The sequence below is a fragment of the Peromyscus leucopus genome, chromosome 8a (assembly GCF_004664715.2).
Source record: "Peromyscus leucopus breed LL Stock chromosome 8a, UCI_PerLeu_2.1, whole genome shotgun sequence".
Classification (NCBI taxonomy): Eukaryota; Metazoa; Chordata; class Mammalia; order Rodentia; family Cricetidae; genus Peromyscus; species Peromyscus leucopus.
Window position 1 is genome coordinate 41,307,388 of NC_051085.1, and position 15,221 is coordinate 41,322,608.

A 15,221-nucleotide genomic window follows, 5' to 3' on the forward strand; every position below is an offset into this window, starting at 1 on the left:
AGCTTGCTTCATTTCTTTTTTGGACACTCCTGGTGTCTGAGCAGAAGATTGCATGTTGAACTCGGAGCCAGACTGTCAAAAAGTTAGATCTATGTGGGCATGGTGGCACACACCTTTAATCACAGCACGCAGGAGGCAGAAGCAGATAGAGCTCTATGAATCTGAGGCTAGCCTGGTCTTCACAGCAAGTTCTAGGCCAGCAGGGACTACTGCTGTTTATTTATTAGGTTTTTACAGTTAATCTAGTAATGCTGTTTCACATGTTCTAGTGAAGACACAGAAGGAGATATGCTGTGGATTTCTGTATGATGTAAATGTGTTGCTATGATTTGTAGCTGAATTTTTCTCTGGTCTTGCCCAGTCCCACAGACCCTGGAGCCACTTATAAAATAATCCCTCAGAAGCTTGTATTAATTAAAACTGCTCAGCCATTAGCTCAGGCCTACCACTGACTAGCTGTTCACTTAAACTCAGCCCATTTCTGTTCATCTATATGTTGCCACATGTTCCGTAGCTTTACCTGTGTGCTGTTATATATTGCTCCCTGGATGGCAGGCGGGCATCTCCTCCTTTTAGCCTTCCACTTCCCAGACTTCTCTTCTCTCTTTGTTCTGCCTATACTTCCTGCCTGGCTACTGGCCAATCAGAATTTTGTTGATACAGAGTGATATCCACAGCATTTCCCCTTTTTCTTTCTTTCTTTCTTTCTTTCTTTCTTTCTTTCTTTCTTTCTTTCTTAAAGGAAGGATTTAACTTTAACATAGTAAAATTACATATAACAAAAGTTTTCAAACAAGAATTACAGTTACAATATCTAGTCTATTTGTTTTGGCAAAATTAAAGAAAATATTCTATCTATCCTATATTGTGAGTCTAAGGTTTCATATCTAACTTATCTTTTATCACAACTAAGGAAAATTGCATGGTTTAGAAACCAAGATAAGAATATTCTCTAGAAACACAACCCTTAAGCCAAGCTAAAGGTGAGTTTTAAACAAGTGTCAGTCACTGATCAATGTAAGGGAATTGATCCAGGTTCCCAGGTACTGTGACATTAGGCCAAACTGCCCTGGCAATGGCTGGGTCCAGGGACCAGGAGATGGCCAGGTCACATCATAGGAGGGCCAGTCAGTCTCACAGTAAGTGCAAGCATTCCTTCCATTCCTCCCAAACCCTTGGGAGAAATTCTTTAGCATACAATAGGATGCTACTAGTAGGGAGCATTTAGAGTTGGAGGTGTGCATGTTAGGAGAAAATTTCTGTGACTCCTCTAAGTAGACAAACCCATTAGCACTGGCATTGAAGAGAAAATGGGACGTGGTGAGATCTTCCACAGCTCCGCTGTTGTGGGGACAAGTGAGAATAAGGACAGGAAGCAAGTGAGAATACAAGGCGGGGCAGAGGGGTGTGTGTCTCCAGAAGAGAATTGATATGACAGGGAATTTCCCCATCCTGGAGCCAGAGGAGACATATTACAAACAGCAATCACAGAGGGTGCCACCTTGTGGAGGAGTCGTAGGAAATCAACTGACATTACAGGGATCAAATAACAAAACATACTGTGTGCAGACAGTGCCCCTAGTGGCAGAATCCAGAAAACCCATCAAGAATACCAGTCAATCATTGTGAATATAGTCCAGGTCCCTGTCAGACAAAACAGAAATGCAAGCAACAAAATCAAGAAATCAAACAACTCCCTGGGCCAAAGATTCTAGTCATACACTCAAGGACTCACACAGTTGGCCATCAACTTATCCAAACAAAACTGAAATCTTGTCTCTCAAATTAGACAGAAACAATATTAGGTCCCCCATATTCATCCCAATTTAGCATGGGAGGACTGAGGAAGAATTTCTCCTCACAATTTTCTTTCCTAATCCCAGTGAGGCTTCTTTGGCCTTTTCCTCTTTAATCAGAAGAAAAACTGAATTCTGTATAGAGACTTACTTCCTAGGAGTGTCAGAAGGATTTTATGTTTTCATGTTTGGGAAAATTGCTGCCTTTCCAGAATTCTTTGGACTCAGTGAGAGAAGCACAGTCCTGAAAGTTTTATCAGGGGTACCCCCTCCCCCAATACTTCTACTTGGAAGGGAAGGCAGGGAACAAGGCTGAGTACCACAGAGATGGAGCTGGGGCCTCCGAATGAAATGATCCACGTGAGATAGTCATTGTCAATGATGGTGATTGAATCAAAGAAAAGTTTTGAGTCTTTTAAGTAATGGCCAGTATAAGAGTGGGCCTGTGCATCTGAAAAAGTCTTTTGGAGATTGAGCTGAGCTGAGGCATACCATGTTTTAAAAAGACAAAATCAAAAAGAAAAGATCAAAATCAAAAGAAAAACCAAAAAAAAAAAAAAAAGACAAAATCACAATGGCATCAGTGCTCAAATTGGGGGATTACACCAGTGAGGTATTTGGGGTGGACAGGTAATATCATTTCCTTGCAAAGCTCAGTAGTATTTTCCAGACACTCTACAACAGTTGTTCTTGATTTACATGTTCTTTTAGTTCTTTTAATTTTATGGTTAATCTTGCACAAACACCACATATTTTGGTTTATACATCTGGACCATAGATAGGGTCATGGACAGTGCCAAAAGCATTGCCAAGGTGGATGTGGCCGTTGGGGAAAGGGTAAGAAGTATCTAGGTAGACACAAAAAAGTTGGGACAATATGGCATTACCTTACTCTTTGCAACTGGATTTAGATTTGAAGTAGAAGTTCTCAGTGAGGACAGCATTACCTGTTGGCAATCTATTACTAGAGGGTTTTTTCTCCCTTCCTTTTCTTGTTCAAAAGTTTAGAATATTCTGCATCCTCCTCCTCAGTTTTCTTACTGTGTTGTTTTTTTCAGAGCATCAGTGTTTCATCAATATTTGAGATGTAGGACACATGGAGTAACACATGCCTAATCTTGGCTGCTTTAGTCCTGGGTGTCTTATCTTCCTTGTTTAAAGGCTTTCTGAAAATGTCTTGGTGGATGTGATGGCTATTCTTGATTGCCAAACTTGACTATATCTGGAATTAACTAAAACCCAAATGGCTAGGCACACCGGTGAGTGATTTCTTTCTTATTTGAATTATTTGATGTGGGAAGATCCCACTAATAATCCTGATCTTTGAGGTGGAAAGATCCACTTTCAATACAGATCTCTTGAGGTAGAGGTGAAAAGATCCACCTCTAATCTGGGCCACACTTCCTTCCGGCAGCATCATATAAAGGACATGGAAGATGGAAGCTCTGCTCTTTGCCTGCTTGCCCTCTTCTCACTGTCAAGTCCATCCTTTTACTTGCATTAGATCCCAGTTCTTAGGGATTGTGGGATATATTGAAGGTCATCTGAGACATCCAGCCTCATGGACTGAATAACTACTGGATTCTTGGACTTTGTTTTGGTAGATAGTCAATGTTGGACTAGTTAGACCATAGCCTGTAAGGCATTCTAATCAATTCCATATACATGTACATACATACATATATATTCTGTCTGTCTGTCTGTGGCAGTTTGAATGCCTTGGCCACCATTAGCTCATAGGAAGTAGCACTATTAGGAGGTGTGGATTTGTTGGAGGAAATGTCTCAGTTCACTTCCTGCTGCCTGCAGATCAAGATGTAGAACTATCAGCTCCTATTTCAGCATCATGTCTGCCTGCACACTGCCATGTCCTGCCATGATGATAATGGACAAAACCCTGAAACTGTAAGCTAGTCCCAATTAAATGTTTTTTTTTTTTTTTAATATGAGTTATCCTGGTCATGATGTCTCTTCACGGCAACAGAAACTCTAACTAAGACACTATCTTTCTATCATTCTATCTATCATCTATCTATCTGCCCGCCTGCCTGCCTGCCTGTCTGTTTGTCTGTCTTCATTCTATCAGTTCTGTTCCTCTAGGAAATCTAGACTAATACAGCAGACATCATCTTATTTATAGGGCCTGAAAAGCTGTCAGATTCTCCTAGCTATTTTGGACTTGAACCACCCAGGCACAGTATATCTGTCAATAACCCAGGCATTTAGGCTAATCAATCTCTTGGTCTCTTTTTCTCTGGGTTCTCAGGTACTCTTTTTGCATTCTCTCTCTCTCTCTCTCTCTCTCTCTCTCTCTCTCTCTCTCTCTCTCTCTCTCTCTCTCTCTTCTCATGGCCTGGTTCATTCTGGACTCTTCCAGATGCCTCTGGCTATTTTTCCCTCATATCTCATATCTTTCTAACTACTTATGTCTTTGCTAACTATATTCAACACCAGGCTTCTAAAATTTTTAAATAAAAAACAACATATATTTGATAATTAAGCTCTATAAATTCCTAAAAGTCTGGGTTTTAACGTTAATCAGTGGAACTCTGACAAGCTATTAATCTAGCCCTGGTAAAACATTGACTACATCATAGTCACAAGCTCAAAATTTTAAATTTCCTCTGGTTGTTTTCTAAGAAAAGACTTAAGTGCTTCTAAATCATGCTAAAAACATCTGTATCCAGCCCTCTGGAAAGAGTGTTTATGCTTTAAACCCAGAATCATTTTTGGGCCCCCAAGCTTTTACTCCAAGGTGTGAGTCTACTGCTTTTGTGGATTTCAATACAGATTACACACAGTGGTAATGCTACTATGTCTAAAATTTGCATCTCTTTTTGTAAACTTAAAACATTTGAGTAAACTTCAGGGAACTGACTTGGCTCCACCTCTCACAGGCCAAAGGGATTCAAGATAAGCACTCCTGCCAATCAACAGCCCAAGTGTCCCTGGCTACTGTCAATTCCTGAGGGTGGAGGTCTCTCTCTCCCCTGGTCTTGGGACTTATGTCCCCAAACTGCCCAAACTGGGATACAAGATGCTACCTGACCTGGGGTCAGAAGACTACTACAGAGGCCAAATGTGGTCACCTGTGGACCCTAAGTCTCTTGAGCTTCTTTTACACTGAAGGTGGGAAAGAGTGTTTGATGTGGAGCCAGATGAGTGGCTTGCCAAGCTAGAAATATTATTATGTACCCTTTAGAGAAAAACTATGCAATGCCTGTGGAAATGAACACCATTACCTGCTATTGTCCCCCAGGAAGTAGCCTAGGAGGGCTTGGGAGGCAAGGGCCAAAACTTCCTTATGCACCACTCAGCACAGCTGGCAGCATTGTATGTGTTTTAACCCTTGCCCCATACAAGTGAGAGAAGATGGATTTCCTTTGGTGTGTCCTCAGCCAGAGGCATGTGGTCCAGCTAGTTTAGGAGTTGGTTAATGCACCTTCCTTCCTGGGTGGGAGTGTGGGGGAAGGATGTAAGAATGGTGAACTGCGTGGTGGTTCAGTACATCGAGTGGAAAGTAAAGCTCTGTGTGGTGACTTCTGCCTGTAACCTCAGCCCTTAGAAGACTGATAAAGGGCCTAATGCATGCTGGAAGGCAATTCAGGTGAAGGAGGAGGAGGAGGAGGAGAAGGAGGAGGAGGAGGCGGACAGGTAAAGGATAAATTAAGAAATAAAGGTGTACACACCTTTAATCCCAGCATGCTGGACCCAAGGCAGGCAGATCTACAAAAGAAAGTTCCAGGACAGCCAGAGCTGTTACACAGAGAAACTCTGTCTTAGAAAACCAAAAACCAAACCAAAACAAACCCAAACCAACCAACCAAACAAACAAATAAAAAATCCAAACAAACAAACAAAAAAGAGTCACCATGGTCATGGTTTCTTTTTTTCAGTGACTCTACAGTTGCCATGGTCATGGTATCTCTTCACAGCAATAGAACAATGACCTCTACAGTTGCCATGGTCATGGTATCTCTTCACAGCAATAGAACAATGACCTCTACAGTTGCCATGGTCATGGTGTCTCTTCACAGCAATAGAACAATGACCTCTACACTTGCTGTGGTCATGGTTGTCTCTTCATAGCAATAGAACAATGACTTCTACACTTGCTGTGGTCATGGTGTCTCTTCACAGCAATAGGACAATGACTTCTACAGTTGCTGTGGTCACAGTGTCTCTTCACAGAGACAAACTTGCTCACATGGTCAGGAATCCCATAAAAACATTAAACTGGAGGCCATGACATAAACACGGGGACCTGGTGCAGACCTGTGCAGACCTGTACATGCTGCTTCAGTCCTGTGAGTTCCTGTGAGCTTTGCTCATGCTGATGTAGAGGGCCTTGTTTTATTGGGGTCCTCCATCCTCCCTGGCTTTTACACTCTTTGCGCCTCCTCTTTCCACAGGGTTCCCTGAGCTCTGAGAGGAGGGGATGGTTGAAGATATCCCATTTAGGGCTCAGTGATCCAAGGTCCCTTACTCTCTTCATAATGTCTGGCTGTGGGTCTCTATATGTGAACAAGGCATTTTAAACACAGTATTTTTATTCTTTGTGATTGTCATGCCTGCATACATGGATTTTCATCATATTTATGGCCAACACTTTCCCTTCACTCCTTCCAGACCCATTCTCACCACTTCCCAACTTTGTGTCTTTGTAAATAAATTTATTTTAGTGGCTGGAGAGATGGCTCAGTGGTGAAGATCACTGACTGCTCTTCCAGAGGTCCTGAGTTCAGTTCCCAGCACCCACAGCTCACAACTGTCTGTAACTCCAGTTCTAGTGGATCAGTTGCCTCTTCTGGCTTCTGACAGCAATGCATGTCCATGGTGCACAGGCCTATGTGCAGGCAAAACACCCATATACTAAAAGTAAACACTAAAGATGAATACATAAAAAATAACAAAAACTCTTTAAACTGAAGGAAGAAAAACTTATTACTATAAACACTGAATCAGACATTCCCTTATGATGATTCCTGAGACTTAGGGGCAGGGAATGTAATATAGATGTCCCATTTGTGGAATAATTGTTGTAAATCTGTGTTATAGTCCACTTGTATCTTTTGATTGGAGGCAGTACTTTCAGCTAGCAGGCATTCTTCTAACAGCGGGTAAGACACCAAAATTTTTCTGGGTGTCTGAAAATCTGTCTCATCATCAGAGAAGATGATGGTGGCTTTCAGTTCATGCAAAAGGTCTTGATTCAATCAGTTCTCTGTAGTTAAACACCTTTGAGCTATCTCCAGCAGCTGGGAATTATTTATACTTTTCCTTTTTTTCACTTTTATAATTTTTTCTAAGATCTGGGGCCAACTGGGTGACAAAGGAAATCATCTTAGCAGTTGTCTTTAATCTTTCTAAAATCACATATTGAAAATTGTTTACAATCTCCTTGGTCAGTGTAGGAAAGAAGAGAAAATCCATTTTGTTCAAGCTGTGTTGTCTGGCAGGGATCCTCCTGATCCACCCTGGAGTTATCTTTTCTTTCTTTCTTCCTCTTTCTTTCTTTCTTTCTTTCTTTCTTTTTTTCTTTCTTTCTTCCTTTCTTTCTTTCTTTCTTTCTCTCTCTCTCTCTCTCTCTCTCTCTCTCTCTCTCTCTCTCTCTCTCCCTTCCTTCCTTCCTTCCTTCCTTCCTTCCTTTCTTTCTTTCTTTTTCTTCAGAGAATGGTGAGTTTTGAGTTTTCCAATTATATGGACCATTAGTTGAAAACAAGACAGAAATCATGAAAGAGAAAGGAGTGGAACTGCCTCTTTTCCTTTGGGTTCAGCTCAGAGGACATTTCCCCTTCCCCAGGCCTGCATAGATCAGACATTATTGGAGCCCATTTTAGGTTTCCTAGTGTCTTTACCTCGTTGCTAGAGTTTTTCTCTCTGGGTCCTGCCAAGTCCCAGTAGTCCAGTAGCCCACTTATAATATAAATATACAGACACTTATATTATTTGAACTTCTTGGCCATTAGCTCAGGCCTACCATTGTGTAGCTCTTATTCTTATACCCAGACCATTTCTGTTAATCTATATGTCACTACATGTTCCATGCCTTTACCTGCTACCCCTACATGGTGTTCCTTGGACGGCAGGCTGGCATCTCCTCCTCCCCACCTTCCTGTTCTCTCAATTCTCCTTTCTGCTATTCCTGCCTATACTTCCTCCCTGGCTACTGACCAATCAGTGTTTTATTTATCAATCAATCATCCACAGCATTACCTGCCAGGTCTGCATAAAGAAGATGATTAGACCATGGACCTGAGTACAGGTGTCTGAGATGGTTTGCACTTGCCTGTGCTGGGGAGGTCTTTTGCTCCAACCCTTGGCATTCTTTTAAAAAACCTTTGGCAGAGAGAGTCAGTGCCCCATGGATTAGGACCCAGGCCCTCTCGAGGCTATCCTGTATTTTCTATCTTTTTCTCTCCCCTCTGTTCTTCTAACTAATATTTCCTGCTGCTCCTACTCAAGAGTATTCTGGGGAAATGTCAGGGTGGGGAATGGCCCCCCACAAGATATGGAGTGGAGGGAATGCTCACCTGGGAACTATTTCCCCCTCTCTGTGTGCAGTAACTTAGATGACAGAGGTCCCTGAATGAGAAGCCTGGCCCTTCCTCACCTCCACACAGAGACCAACCCTGACCATGAGCAGGAGTCAAGTAATGAACCAAGCAAGTGCTCCCACTCAGGGAGGACAGGGAAGGTCCTTATTTCTATTGTTTTGTTTGTTGTTTTTTCTCTAGGTGACTTGGAAGAACCCCAAAAAGATTTAGGTTCCCAATAGGAAGGACACATGTCTTAAACCAGGGGATTCTCATATGAGAGAAAGCCACTGGCCAATACAGAGAACCAGAACTGACAGAAACACACAGACAGACAGACAGACAGACAGACAGACAGACAGACACACACACACACACACACACACACACACGCACACACACACATACACACACACACACACAGAGTGAAGACAACCAGTGCTGACCGCCACACATTCATACACCTGAACTGTGAATCAAGTGAGGTCTCACAGATTCTGGACACTGGATCAGTGACCTTGTTAGACCTCTCCTGTGTGTCCAAAGAGAAGGCACCTTAACCAAACTCACCTCCAGATGTGATAGACCAGATGACTTTCTAATTTGTTTTCTTTTGGGGTGGAAAAGTCAGACTCCTGTGAAGCATTAGGTGGTAATTGATCAAAGAGAGTGTCAGGACCCTGAACTCAGGTTCACACCCCTTAGAACAGTGGATATCAACCTTCCTAATGCTGTGACCCTTTAATATAGTTCCTCATGTTGTGGTGACCCCCAACCATAAAATTATTGTTGTTGCTCTTTCATAACTGGAATTTGCTACTGTTATAATTGTAATGTGAATATCTGGTATGCAGTATGTCCGATGAGGGACTCATTTGAAAGGGCCCTTTGACCTGAAAAGGGTTGAGACCCACAGGCTGAGGACCACTGTCCTAGGAGCTCCTTGACCACCACATTCTTCCCTAATCCAAGGGGCTCTGAGATCTCTGGTGTCTTAAGGTCTTTCTCTGGGATGTCCTTGGGATTTCCAGAAATGTTGTGGGAAACTCACTGGAGAAGAATTTTCAGACACAGATTTAAGTCAATAGAAACTCTTTATTAGCTGGTCAGCAACTACACTGGGTGTTTGGGATCCCAGTGTAGCACCAACCCACAGGTAGAGTTTTTAAGCACAAAACCCATGCTTTGGGTCAATATACTTCAGTTAACAAGAATTCTTAGCCAGAAATGGAAGAAGAGAAGCCAAAAAGCAAGGTTAGTACATCAGAGACCTTCCCTTAACTATAGTCTTGAATTTTTTAATTTATTACATTGTTAAATGTCACTCCAAAATTGATTTTGTACAAGTGTGAATATATAGGAACCTTGCACAACATTACTAAACAACTTAAGTTTAATGTTGCAATGTTTTAGCTGATAACAGTTTAACCTTAAATATGATGCTCTAGGTGGATCTTCTCTGTAGAGGACAACAGTGGTCAGATGTGGACATCCAGGCTTGCAAGGCTTTAAGAGAAAAGTCTAAATTGTGTCAAGAATTTTATAAAAGAAAGTAAAATAGGAAGGACCCACCAAGAGTGAAAAAGACACAAAAACATGCATGGGGCCCTAGGTTTAATTCCCACTGCTACAAATTAAATAAAGAACATATTAGATGGCTCCCTGAAGGGAAGAATAGGATTTATGATAGGTTAAGAATATTCATTGTTTTCATGGAGGAAAAAAAAAAGAATCACTAGTAGTTGTACCTAAGAGGTCCAGCAGCAAGGCTGAAATGTGGAAGGTAGAGCAAGATCAGAGGATGGGAAGGGAGGTGGGTAGGCAGACAGGATTTGTCAATGCCAAAGGCTGATCTCTGTCCCTTGGGCACAGGACCCCTCACTCTGCAGACCACGATATGTTGTTGCCATGAAGTAGATGGAGATTTCAATGGATCCTGGGACACTGACCTCAATTGACACAAAATGTTGCATGTTCACCCAAGCACTAGAAAGTGGGCTAAATTTGTTTGTGAATCCAGCTGGATAAAAGAGGTGAAGAAAAATAGGAATTTAACTGCCTTCTTAAACAAGACCTCACAGGGGGACTGCAGGTCCTGGCTTGAGGAGTTCAAGTCGCACTGGGAAGAAAAGCTGGAGCCTACAGGAAACTGGGAAGAAGGGGAGGAGACTCACTGCAGATGAGGGGTGTGTGTGTGTGTGTGTGTGTGTGTGTGTGTGTGTGTGTGTGTAATAATCTAATCACTATGAGATCTTGGGTTGCTGGCCATTTTTTCCATCATTCACTTCTTTTCTCACCCTCTATCTCATTGTCTTCATATTGTTCACTCACTGTGGTTCACACACACTCTCACTGCTGAGCATCCTTTACATGCTTTACTTTTCCTCATTCTAGACCCTGCTTTTCATCTCACTTGATTTTTCTTCTTCCCTGCCACCATCCTCACAGGTCAGTTCCTCTTCTGCCACTAAGGAAGATGTGGCCCCATCATTACCATGCTTCCCCTACAATAGCTGCAAGAGTCTTTTGAGGACAGGGGACATGCCCTCTCCCTTCCTACTCAGGACCCACCAAGTAGAACTCTGTATGTTGCTGAATTACCTGAAGACCCACAAGCTAAGGTGAGATTTCCTCATCTTTGAGGTGTGTTCAAAGACTCAACTTGTGTTTCCACTTCAGCCTTACCAACTGCTACTCCAGATGTGGACCAGGCTTTGTCCATGGCCATCAAGCCCAATTCCTATGTTTTGCTGATAATCCTCACCTGCTCCCTCCTGCTTCTTGTCTGAGGAGGATCCTTTGTAATGACAGGTATGAGGACAGTGTAGGGAGAGGGATAAGGGACAGATGGGTGAGAAATAGGAAAGCAAGTTTGAATTCCTGGAGTCCTGCTCTTGTCCCTCAGCTGCAGCATTGTGTTGAGAAAGGAGACAGGAAACCTGGAGTTCATGTCACTTGCTAGCCATAGCTTCTGTATGCTCGGCCTTTATAGGACAGGAATCATGTCACTTATCTTTGGGAAATGAGGAGGGAACACAGCAAGTTCCTAGTTAGGAGCGTCCCATGATGCAGATGTGGAGACAGCAGTAGCACAAAAGAACATGGTAGTTTCACTTAGTGTGTAGAGGGAAGAAGATTCCATCTCACAGACAAAGATAAAGAAGATATAAACAAAGAGATGGCCCAGGGGCAAGACCACTTGCTGTTCGTGCATCAGACCCAGGGTCCATTCCCGGCACCCACATGACAGCTCATAACCATACAGCTCCAGGTCCAGGGAATCCAGCTCCTTCTTCTGCACAGACCCCAGGCATTCACACAGTGCACTTACAGGCTTACAGACTCACACCCATACACATAAAATAGAAATGAATCAAGCAGCAACAGCAGCCTCCAGAACCCCTGGAGCAGTGTCCACACTGGAGGCTGTGGGACTGAGCTGCTGCTAGAGTCTACTGTTTCCATTTGGGCTGCCCAGAAGGACAAGGTGGGGCAGGGACAGTTCCTGCCCCTCACACATCTGTGCATTCCAGTCTAAGGCTGAGAAAGAATGGATAAGAAAGCTGTATGCAACCCCTCTCTGGATAGTGCTCCACCCTGCTCCTCTGGCTCCTCCCATCAGGCCCAGAGTCAGGAGGCAGAGCCAGTCATCACCACTTTATTCTGAATTTCCTGTCTGCAGCAGGGCCTGGGGCTGACTCTGGAACATGGGAAAGAAGGGAGGAAGACAGCAGAGGCTCCAGGGATACAGAGACCAGGAGTGATGGAGGAGGGAACTGGATGACCTCAGTGAGGGTGACTGTGGGGTGGTGATAATGGGTATAGGGCATTCAGGAGAAATGACCCAGGTTGTCCTCAGACCCTTCAATAGACCTGTTCCCTTGCTGCAGGTTGAAGATGCTGCAGAGAAGGTCGTGAGAGTTCATCTGGTGCAGCCACTCTCCCTCTCATCGGCCTCAACCAGATGAATCATGGTGCTGCCGACACAGTATTTCATGATCTTTCACTCTGTGCTGCTCACTTGGGTCTTTCTTATCACCTTGTACTGTTTCTCTTGGAGCTCCCTGGTGGGATTTTCCCTAAACATAGAACCACTTGAACTAGAGATGGAAAAGAACGGGGTTATATACCCATCTCTAGCATAGGAAACAGGATAACTAAATCTCCTTAGTGGGAGTGTGAAGTTTTTACTATATATATATATATATAACTTATCAGTACATAGGTCAGTGTGACACACACTAGGAAGGCCTCCCCCTCCCCCTAAGATATTCACCTACAAGTTAAATTCTGTTAAGAATATTAATTTTGTAATTGATATTTATTACAATCCCCATACTAGGCAGCCTTCTCTAGAACAAAAGAAAAATTGGGTATATTATTTTTTTCAGGACACTATATGATAAATAGGAACTATTTCATAATAGAAAAGGTGATATTTTATAACATTATTACTATCATAGGTCATTTTTTGTGACATGCACTAGGTAGTCCAGCAATGCCCACATGCACACTGCAGACAGAGAACCCGGAAGCTGCTCAGTCCCACAGGCTGGCTGCCCCTGCAGTGACAATCTGGCAGTGAAAGCCAGAAGGTCCTGAAAAGCTGGTGCTACTGAGTCCACACAACCCTGATGCAGGCTCTGGGTCAGTGCTGCTCTCCACTGTGCACAGAGAAGCTCCTTCTGCACATCCAGAACCTGTGATGGGAGGAGAATGAACTGACACAAGTTTTCTCTGACTCCACATGGGCACTTTTGCACACGTGCACTAGCACTCACACACATGTGACACATACACAGTGACAGCATAAGGACCCTAAAGTATGGAGAGTTTGCTGCTAAAAACAACTTTATTTTTGAGGCAGGGTCTAACTATGTAGCAAACCTGGAATGGAACTTACTATGTAGACCAGGCTGGCCTGGAGCTCAGAGATTCACCTGCCTCTACCTCTCCACCATTAGGCTTAAAGGTGTGTGCCACCATGCCTGACTGATCCTTGGATTTTGAGCTCTGATGGTATGCTACTAAAGTATTACAAATGTAAAATTTACTATTTCACCCAAATTAACTTCTAAACTATAGTGGTATTAAATAGACTGGCAAGATTCAAACATCTCAGGTATCACTAAAGGAAACCTGTAACAACTAACCATAGGAAACAGAAATTGAGGACTAGTTATTTAGTAGAAGTCACTGGTAATGTCTGTCCTTCATTTTCCTTACTGGAAGCTGTCTGATTGCTGACTTGACATCTTTAAAATGCCATATTTCTGTTTGGATGTTTATAAACTTTCTTCTTGTGATTGCTTTATAGATATTCATGTTTCTACAAATGTGTGCATGTCTATATTATACGACTTTACATAAAAGTTTTTCGTATTCTTCTGTAATTATTTTATTTCACAAGGTTTGTGGCAATGCCTTATTCTTTTGTTTTAAAATAGCTGTATTATTCTCTCTGTTCATTGTCAATCTGTATAAAGACCTGTCAGTATATATATTTTTTGTCTGGTGGGGGTGGGGGTTAAGACAGGGTTTTCTCTGTGTAGCACTGGATGTCTGTTCATCTGAGGGGACTAACCTCTGATAAGAACTGGAAATTTGACTTCACAGAGACAAAGCCTCTTCACAGCAAGTTTAAGTATCTGTTAGTGTGTGTTGACACATCAAAAGGAATAGAAGCCTTTGCTACTCAGAGGGACACTGCTCTGACAGTGGTCAAGACTCTTCTACGTAAGAACATTTCTAGGTTTGGACTGCCCCTGTCAATAGGATCAGATAACGGACCTGCCTTCACTCTGTCCATAGCTTAACTGGTTAGTAAGGCTTTAAGTGTAACCTGGATATTATGCGTATTGACCTCAAACCTCAGGACAGAGTCCAAGGCAGAACTGGACTGTTAAGTTACCCTTCTCTAAATTACTTTTGGAAACCAGTGAAAATCGGTCCAAGCTTTTACCCATGGTCTTTCTTAGGGTAAGATGTATCACCTACAAGGCAGCATTTACCCCCTATGAAATTGCATTTGGAAGGCCACTTGTGGGGATCTCTGCAAACACCACAGCCAGCAGAGAGTTGGTCCACAAGAAGCAAGAAGGAAGCTCAGTTTAACCTGACTCAGTGGCCAGGGTTGGGTCAAACTTTGAAACTCTGACCACAGGTAGTTTATTTTAGGTATATTTAAGCACAGTACAATTTTGAAAAAAAGTTCCTGGTGATAATTAATTCAATCTCTTGTGTACAGCAAAGCTTAAAACATGACTACATCCAAACTCTTTTAAGCACAAGTGACATCTTCCATAAATACCGGCTCTACAGATCAACAGGACACAGCTCAAGATGGTGTCTGGGGGAGGATAGTGCTGGTCAGGGAGATGGCTCTGTGCCTAAAGAACTTATGGTACAAACACGATGACTTGAGCTGAATATCTGGAAGAACAAGTAAAGATGGAAGAATTGACTCCACAAATCTTTGTTCTTCTGCTGTGACATGAATATGTTCAAAACACGAGAACTTTACTAGAGCAATTGCAATGCTCAGGACATATAGTGGGAAAGGATTTCATGCATCTATGTGGATTCCTTATGAAAATATAAAAGAGAAAAAGAAGTATTTGAGTCATGTATAATAATGTAATGTCCTTGAGTCATCCTAGTAGGAGCAGAAAGCCCTGGCTGGAGAGCCCACACTGTTTTCAGAGTTACATTTATGCCTCTAAGATTGTGTAACAGTCTAAATTTATTCTTTGTCCTTTTTGAATTGTAAAAATGGGGGAGCTCACTCCAGGCAGTGGTGGTGCACGCCTTTCATCCCAGCACTCCGGAGGCAGAGATAGGCTAATATCTGAGTTCCAGGCCATCCTGGTGTAGTGTGAGTTCCAGGACA

General features: G+C 42.7%; 1 long non-coding RNA gene across 1 annotated transcript in view; it reads left to right on the top strand.

The window, feature by feature from the left end:
• LOC119086839 overlaps positions 1-13,249 on the top strand; it is a 31,893-nt gene extending 18,644 nt beyond the window's left edge. The window contains exons 2-3 of the long non-coding RNA XR_005090205.1: positions 11,012-11,143; positions 12,223-13,249. This is a non-coding gene — a long non-coding RNA (uncharacterized LOC119086839). The remainder of the gene's footprint in view (positions 1-11,011; positions 11,144-12,222) is intronic.
• Positions 13,250-15,221: the final 1,972 nt, after the last annotated feature.